We start from the raw sequence: 10000 nt of genomic DNA, 5'->3' as shown, positions 1-10000 counted from the left end.
TTATAACACCATAATCAGAGAATGCGTGGTAAAGGTCTATTAAATAAATCGTTAATCATCAAACTTTGCCCATTCAGTTTTTCCTAGCAATTCATTTAAGTACTATCACTTCTAAAACTTTTAGGCCAAATTCAACAGCTTTTCTTTTTCTTTTTATTTATCCAGTATGTACTAGATTGTGGTATTTGCTGAAACAAATACTAACGCGTTTCAGAAAATAACTGGGGCTAAAGCATCTTCAATAACAGTATGCGAAGGACTATATTCAAGCACATATGTATATATATATATATATGTTTGTGTGTGTACATACATTATGTAATTAAAAATTTATCATGAAGAAACCAGTCATAGCAATATAATTACAGAAAATTAACCAACTTAAGACTGAAGTTTATTACCCCTCCCTTCCCAAAATGTATTAGAGAGGTCACTGTGATCTGAGACAAGCTCTGCAAGTTCGCAGATAGTACCTGGTGGAAAAATATTCTATATAAATAATCAAATTTTTCATCCTTTTTACCCCTGAAGCAAGAGAAGACCTGCTTTTTTATCTTGTTAATAGAAACCACAATCTCTCATTAATATGCAGGGCTGGTGAGCTGCTTCTCAAGAGGAAAACCTGCAGCAAGGCTTTGCCATTAATCAACTTCAGCCCAACAGTTCAGCGAGACATGATGATACATGTTTTTAACTCTAAATTAATGAATATCTTTACCAACTGTCAATAAATGAAGAAAAACACTGGTGAGGACCACAAGTTGAGGTGGGAAATTTCCAAACACAACAGAGTGATGGGGAAGTGGGCAACTAACAAGAATAATCATGCTGTCACACACAAACAAGGCTTAACATGATCCAGGCCCTACTCAGGGAAAGGGTTGTGCTGCAGTGATAAATCTGCCAAAACCTAATGATTTTTGACACATTAGATGCATCAGGGAATCACTGTGAAAAAAATTCCTTATCAAGTAGTTTTTGCATTAGAAAGTGACTGAACCTGCCAGCCATCTCTTGGGCTACATTCTTCAATGAAAGAAGTAACTTTGAATTTTAAAAGGTACAGATTGCTTTAATATTCATTGCAAAATAACTTATTATTCAAACCTTATTGGGAAGCTCTACTCTTTTTTTTTTATTTTTAGCCTTTGTTTTTGTTGTTTGGTGTTAGTAAATTATTCGGTTTTCTTTTAGTAAGTTCGAACCTGAATGTTGAAAAGCAGAACTAGGGCCCCCTAAAAGTGTGTGTGTGTGTGTGTGTGTGTGTGTGTGTGTGTGTGCCTGTACGTATGTGTAAAAAAGTAGAATAAAAGGGAAAAAATTGAAAGAAAGAAGGTCAATCACATTAAGGAAAAAATAAACAATAAAACTTGAAATTTATGAAAAAATAACTTTCTATCTCATAATCTCACTTTACTTCACAAATAGCTTTTGCAGAACCAGCCACACTAATGGAGTATTGTCACTACCCCCGTGGGCATATACGTATGTACATGTAAACGTATACGTGTGCCTGTCTGCCTGTGTGTGTCTTCATTTTAAAACATGAAAAATACTCGGCATAGGAAGTGAGAAAATTCTAGAGAATCTAAGAACTCTTTACTAGTTAATTCTTAATGCCAGATTCACAAAAAAATTTAAAATTTAATTAGAACTCATTACACAGTAAATAAAATTTCCTTAAATAACTAATTCAATGTGAATGATTATCTAGGGATGTAAATTTATTTTGGTTGGAGAGGGCCCCTTGAGCTTTATGACAAAGAAAGGCTTCTGAAAGTACTGTCACATATATTTATCATACGGTAACAAACAATCCTAGAGATATGTACTTAAAAATATTAAAGAGAGACAAATGAGTCTAGACGACACAAGGTCGCTGCAGTCATAAAACATAGCAAAGCCTTCTCCTAATGTGAAAAATATAGCTTACAGCTTTAATTTGCATTAATTATAAATCAGTAACATGCTTGTGTGGTTTGAAAACGCGAGAAAAATTATTAGTTCTCTCAGTCACTTTACGCTGTATTAAGATGTCTGGATGAGTCATTTAGTATCTAATGAGTAGCAAGCATTATGAAGTCAGAAATAAATGTGTACTATGTATCTTTGAATTCATTGCTGCAATTGGAATGAGACACTTGCATATTATGACAGGATTATTACCAGCAATCATGCACAGATATGCTGGGGATGCAAATAACGTCATTAGCAGGGTATTGTAATGAAATAAGGTGTATTATCATTCTTTATGGTGACACAAACCATATTAGCTATGCTCCAACTGGATTTGTAGAACATAGGGAAGTTGCTTTGCTTGGATGTTCATCACAACTCTCCAGTACACTAAATGGAAATAATGCTGAATCAATACAAAAATCTGTATGCCGTAGAATTAAATCCATCTTTAGGAAACTCACATCATATGATAATGCAAAACCCAGAAACAGACATCTCACATTATTTAGCAACAAGTATATGATTATTTTCAAAGTTACCAAGTAACAAAATGCCCAGGACACTTTTAAACTTATTTAAAATATAACTAACATGCATGCAAAATGGAAAAGCACATTTGGAGTCCTAAGAAGTTAAAATCCATTGGGAATCTTGATGTCCCTTAGAATGTGCCTATAGGAATTATCAGAGAAGTTCAGTTCTTGAAGAGGAAATGGTTTGTTTGTTTGGTTGGTTTAAATAAAAAAACAAGCCCACAATATTTCGAACCACCATGCAAATTAAAAATAAAAATTTTAATAAAAAAGTACACAGGCTTGGAATATTATAATTAATGTGATAAGCACTATGTTTTAGATTGTATTTACATAGCCTTCTTCAGATCTTCTTCTTGAGTCACATTATTTTAAGCAGAAAGAAATAAGCAGAAAGAAAAACAAAACAAGACCAAAATATAAAACGTACAGATAACAAAAATGTTGTCAGTCCTGCAAAATGTAAACATCTACATCATTTTGCCAATGCTGACATTCTTAAAACACAATTTGAAACTGAGGTAATAATTTCAAATGGATACTACAATATTGCCAGAAGAGCATTTGTCTTGGTATTCTGTAACTGTACTTAATAAACTGAATATTATAATCATATAGACTTCAGAGTTATAATTTAAAGTGCTGCATCGTATATAGTATTAAAAACCCCTGTTTATTTGAAAGGTATATTCAATTTAAAAAGCATAACATATATTAAAAATATTTAAATTGTGTAGAGACTTTAATGGATTTAATCAATTTATCTGGAGACTAGTTTTTATGTGGTAAAGACAATTAGTTCTCTTGGCTTGATTTTAAAAGTCTTTCTAAGTCTTTCTCTTGATATTCCTGAAACCTTATTGGATTCAGTCTATCTTATAACAACTTAATTTGTGTGTGTGTATGTGGAGGGTAAAGCAGGGAGTGCTTTACCAATTAAACTTTCCCCCAGAAATGGTATTACCACCTTCAAAAGTTAGTGGTAGCGAATGAGATTCCAGGATAATGTTATTTTTATTAGAGGACTATCTATCTATCTATCTAAAAGGGGCTCTGACAGTATAGTGGTTACAAATTGGGCTGCTAACCTCAAAGTCAGCAGTTCAAAACTACTAGCTGTTCCGTGGGAGAAAGATAAGGCTTTCTGCTTCCATGAAGAGTTACAGCCTCGGAAACCCTGTACAGAGTTGCTATGGTTCAGAACCGATTCCACAGCACTTGACAACAACAATCTATGTACAGGAGTCCTGGTGTGGTGCTGTAGGATAATGCACTGGAACACAAGGTTGGTTTGAACTGCAAAGTCGATGATTCAAACTCACCAGCTGCCCTTCAGAAACTCTATCAGGGTTGTTATGGGTCACAATCAACTCAATGACACTTAACAACAAACAACATCTATATATAAAAGGGATTTCATTGTTGTGTGCCTTTGAGTTGGTTCTGACCCATAGCAATCCATAGGGTTACCAAGGAGCAGTTGGTGAGCTTGAACTGCTGACCTTATAGTTCAAACTGACTTCACAGTCCAGCGCATTAACCCACAGCGCCACATCAGGACTCCAAAGTGGACTTAAGAAACAGAGAAGTCTGTTCTGGGGTGACAGTTTCTAGAAAGTGTTTTAACATTCTGCATGATTGGGCCAAGAACACTAGAATATTTCAAATGTTTCTACTGTACTGAGCTACTATCAGCTCTAATCTCTCAATTCACAGGATAGAATACTCCGCAAGGATAGGTTAGAGACTATGGGCAGGCCATTCTAAGGCCATTAATGCACATTGTGGGGTAAATCAGGACATTATATTGTAGCCATTATAAGTAAAACAAAACAAAACAAAACAAGAGTTTCTCATTGATATCTAAAGATGTATATAGAAAGTTGTGTTACATCCAAAGCGTTTTATTATTGATGTAAAGGCAAAAACTTAAAGTCTCCAAGGTACTAGGCACTGTTCTGAGCCATAAATGATAAAATAGAAGCACAGTCCCTGAAATAACAATTCTTTACTTAAAGAATAATAGAGACTAGAAAAGTAGATCTGCTAGTATATGCATATGATGAATTTGTAGATATTATTTTATGTGATGAATAAAATGATTTGCTCCTACTAAAGGTTATGCAGTCCACTAGCTTGATCCAAAGCTATAGCTTTATCTTCCTCTGCATATTCCTGGAGTCTTATTGGATCTATGGTCCATTTTATAACAACTTAATCGTTTTGGAGGGGAGATGCTTTAGTAGGTAAACTTTTCCCTAGAAGTGGTATTGATTCCTTCAGGAGTGAATGGGAGACATGTGCAGTTACATAAATGTACACCATGGGTGGTGGTGGTGGATTTATATGCAAGTAATCACAATGTTGGTGGTTCAAACCCACCAGGTGTTCTCAGAAACCCTACACAGGGTTGCTATGAGTTGGACCCAACTAGATAGCACTTAACAGCAACATGTATGTATGTACACACACATGCGTGCATGTGTGTACCTGCAAGTGCCCACAGATGACTTTAGAACAGTAAAGCCCTGAAATAATAAAAGCTATGAGGTTATTTTAAAAATCAGAACCATTGATTTTGACTAAAAAAAAAAAAAAAAAAAACTCCTACCAATCGGATTCAACAACTACTTACATTAAATGTTTCATTAAATTCGCCAACAGTTTGAGTGAAATGACTAGTGAACTAACTAGTTATTATGATATCATGTAGATACGTCCAGAATTTTACACATTTATTAAATTTACTGTTAATATGTCCAAGCACCCTCTAAAATATACAAATGAAATCTTTTAATGAGATTACTTGTGAAAGTTCATATTCAGTTAATGACTTTTACAAAAAGTGACATTTTGATTTCATAACAGTTGTAAGTTTATAATTTTAGATTTTCCAGGTTCAAGGTAGGATTTGAACATTTTAGTGAATACTAAGCTGTAAGTACTAGAAATAATTGGAATAAATTCCTAAGGTGAAGATATAAACACCTTAGACTAACTAATTAGGTTTCATAAATGACCTATGAACGCTCCAAACTTTCAGACGGAAACAGCTGCATCGTTCTGAACAGACACTGAGTGACTGGAAAGACATATGGAGATATTGAATGATGTTCTATGGAACTGCCCTCGAGTTAATTGATATTACATTGCACATCCTATAATTTTAGCTAAAGATTTGTCCTCTTGAGTAGATGGTATTTCTTGATAAAACATACACAGTCCTTGTCTTGAAAACACATACACAATCCTCCTAGTCTGAACCTGTTTCCCAATACCCACTCTACTTCCCCTGTCTCCTCAGCTGGAGCAGTATAAAATCAAGCTTAACCTGTTCTTCTGTGCTTACCTTTCTGCATGGAACTGTACGTGAATAAAGATCCTTATAGAAAAGACTCAAGTTCCTGGCAGGAACTTGAAGACTAACAAACGTCTTAAATTATTAAAACACAAACACATGGAGGTAATTTTTTAAAAGTAGAGGTAAAAAGGGAGGTTTCAGTGCATTCTCAGAGAGTTTTAATATTCATGGACTTCCTTCACTTCATTTTGTCACTGCTTACTACTGTCAGAACTGAGACCAAGGGAGATAAGACAGAAATAAGAACAAACACTTTCGCCATTCTCCATAACATATAATTTGGTCTCAACATACCTGTGTACAACACTATTTTTAAAGAAAACCTTCTATGCCAGCCAATTCTATGACTAGAAGGCAAAAAAATCCCAGCCAAGCAAATCTCTTTATTCTGAAAACACCACACTTTCTACTCCAAGCAATTCTTCATGATGACTTATTCCGTGCTTCTCTATATCACTGGGTATACACAGAACCTAGAATGTTCTTCAGTCCTGTGTGTTACCTACTCACATCTCACCTGCCATTTAATGATCAGCTTACACTGTGTCCCCTCCAAAAAGACTTTGTTTGACCTGTTCATTTGCACTGACCTTCCACTTTGATGTGCCAAAGCATTTATTATTATTAATTCTGGTGTTCAAAACTCCAAATCTTTGGATGGTACATCTGTATAAGACAAAAAGTCAACAGTATTCAAGGTTCCCATTTTACAGATCAGACTACCAAGTGGCTTTCCAAGTGCTAAGTTCAGGCACATTATGGCCTCGAGAAAAGTTCTTGGAACCTTGTTATTTTTGGTATCCAATGCTGTATTAGTCAGCTATTGTGGGGACACCTTGTCTTATCAAGAAGACTGTGACATTCACAAATCAGAAAACGTAGCCACAGAGCAATGATAACCACCAGGAGGAAGTAGGAAAGTGCTGCTACAACATTACTACGGCAATCAATGTCAGTTACAAAATATTTAAAAAAAGGAAAATGAGTATGAACTGTCAATTACAAAATATTTAAAAAAAGGAAAATGAGTGTGAACTGTCAGTTACAAAATATTTTAAAAAAGGAAAATGAGTGTGAACTGTTGAATGGGAAAACTTTTCACCCAAATCACAATAACAAGTTTCATTTGCACTAATGTCAAAAGAGAAAATTTCTGTTTGGACTTGAGTGTGCTTCAAATTCTTTACATTTAAAATTGTGTTGGTATTGCTAAAGTGCCGTTGAGTTGCTTCAGATTCATAGTGATGCTATCTAGGGTTTCCAAGGAGCAGCCGGTAGGTTTGAACTGCCGACCTTATGGTTTACAGTCCAGTGCTGATCCTACAGCACCACACCAGGAGTCCAAATAACAGAATTAGAAAAGATTTACATAAAAATTTCCCTTGTGATCACATTTTGTGTGTGCTAACTGACAAAAGCCAAATCTAATATTTATGTATGCTTAATTTTTCAGGGTCACTATGAATTGGAATCACTCGAAGGCACTTAACAATAACACAGGTTTTCTAAGATTTTATTGTCATTTGTATGATAATAAATAAAGAAAAAGTGGAAAGATAATTTTGAGCATTTTAAGGAATAAAGTCACCTGAAAAGTGTCATGCTATGTCTGTGTATCTATGGATGGGAGGAATTATTTTCAATAAAAATAAAAAATTCAGATATAATTATTTCAATTGTGGCACTGTGGGTTAATGTGCTAGATTGCAAGGTCAGACTTTCAACTGAAAGGTCACAGTTCACGCTCACCAACTGCTCCTCAGAAACCCTATACAGAGTTGCTATGGGGTCAGAACCAATTCAAAGGCACTTAACAACAACAACATTTACATTATATTTCTTATGTTTGGATCTGACAGTGTTCTGTATTTCAACCTGTCAACTTGTCTGCTATTTCAAAATGAATTGGACACAATGCAATTGATATTAATTTTGTGGTCTGCAAGTAAATGGGGACTTCAGTCTCTGCTGCTGGTCATTAACAATAGTTTCCCTCTTGCCCCTATTACAGGACATGGGGACCAGTTCATTTATTTCTGAAAGAAAAGTAGCCTATCTCTGTAGCACTCAGTTTTCCAAATTCTTCTAGATGCCATGTGTTGTACCACTATGGAAAAATTAGTTTTCCTTCTAAGAAAAATGTTCCCCTCCATTGTAGAAAGACCTCTGACCACTCAAATAAAATAAAGGGACCCCTTGAGAGACACTCCCTTTCTCTTTAGAAGTTACTGAGTCTTTATGATGTATCTTCTCAGTGTAATCACCTAAAGGTTCTTCATTACCAGGGTGCAACTAAATACAACCAATTTTATGTATTTAAAATTATAATTCACTTGAAAGTATATTTTGAAATGATAGTGAATAGTTTAGGTACCTCATTTATAATACTCAGGCAGTCATTAATATAAGTGATTAAGAATCTTTGTGGGTATAATATTTGGGTTAAAGTTAAATTAAAATGTAAAGAAATTTAAATTAAATTATAAACACTGCATGATTAGTAGCCTCTAAAAATATTTTTACCCCTCTCTCCAAATAGAGATTTTATTATTGTGTCAGAAAAAACAGAAAATAAGATATATATTCACATATATCTCATATATCAGATGATTTACTATTATTAAGTGCCTTTGAGTCAGTTCTGACCCATAGCAACCTTGTATAGGATTTCCGAGGAGCAGGTGGTAAGCTTGAACTGCCGACCTTGTGATTCAAACCGACCTTTCAGTCTAGCTCATTAACCTACAGTGCCACACCAGGACTCCAACTATATCAGATGTTAGGCAGTATGATTACTAAAGAAATGGCTAGGTACGTTTCTTTAAATGTATATTTAAAATAATTCAAAAAAGGAACAAAGTAATAACACATTACTAAAATTATTCAAAATAATTATTTACCAATATATTCCTGAATACTTAAGTATGAAGCAAAATGCCCCATCTACACCTCAGATCATTTTTAGATCAACAGAGGAATGTAAATTTTAAGTAGAAGGACTGTCACTGAAATGTTCTGTACACTGATCCCTTATGGTTATATGGTTATATCTCCTCAGTCATTCATCACAATAAATATCATTAGTTTGTCCATAAAATAATTAATATGCATGCATTGAGTGGGCCGCTCATATACTAAATTTACTATTTACACTGGGGCTTATGAAGTTCTGATAATATATATTCAGCTGGAGAGCTCTTGACTAGACTACCTCAATGTCAACTGAAAAAACTGGAAATTTTAAGATACATTCCAATATATGTTTACTGTGCTCTTAACGGGGAGCATGGTAGCTCTAGAGGATAAGGACTGGATTGTAAACCACAGGTCAGCAAGTCAAGCCCACCAGTGATTCCATGGGAGAATGATGAAAATGTCTGCTCCTGCAAAGATTTACAGTATCAGAAACCAAATGGAGTGTCACTGTGAGTTGGAAATGACTCTATAGCACCTAACAAAAACATACACCAGGAATGACAAATTGAAGGGGAATGGCATAATCAATATGCTTACAAGGAAGACCAGCTGATACAATTATGATTCAAATTTATACACCAATGACTATTGCTAACAATGAAGAAACTGAAGTTTTTACCGATTTCTGCAGTTTCAAATTGATCAAAAATGCAATCAAGACACATTAATAATAACTGATTATTGTAAGGCAAAAGTTGGAAACAAAGAAAGCTGGAAAATATGATCTTGGTGATATAAATGACGCTAGACATTGCATGAAACAATTTTGCAAGACCGATAAGTTAGCCACTGTAAATGCCTTTTTTCAACAACATAAACAGAAATTACATACAGAGATCTCAACAAAGGGAATATACAGAAATCAAATCAACCATATCTGTGGAAAAAGATGATGGAGAAGCTCAACATAGTCAGAACAAGGTCAAAGACCAATAGTGAAATAGACCATCAATTGCTCATTTACAAGTTCAAATTGAAGCAGAGGAAATTTTTAAGAAGTTCATGAGAGCCAAAGGACAACCTTGAAACAATGATACCTGAATTTACAGACTGATCTCAAGAACAGATTTGACACGTGGAACACTAATGATGATGGGATAACATCAAGGACATCATATATGAAGAAAGAAAGAGATCATTAAAAATGCAGGACAGAAATAAAAGACCAAAA

The 10000-nt window shown here is 34.6% G+C and overlaps 1 protein-coding gene across 9 annotated transcripts in view; it reads right to left on the bottom strand.

The window, feature by feature from the left end:
• Positions 1-10000, bottom strand: part of FOXP2 (forkhead box P2) — a 407577-nt gene that overhangs the window by 430 nt on the left and 397147 nt on the right. The window lies entirely within an intron of this gene.

Source organism: Chrysochloris asiatica, unplaced genomic scaffold (assembly GCF_000296735.1).
Source record: "Chrysochloris asiatica unplaced genomic scaffold, ChrAsi1.0 scaffold00032, whole genome shotgun sequence".
NCBI classification, from domain to species: domain Eukaryota; kingdom Metazoa; phylum Chordata; class Mammalia; order Afrosoricida; family Chrysochloridae; genus Chrysochloris; species Chrysochloris asiatica.
This window is presented reverse-complemented; position numbering and strand designations above follow the sequence as displayed.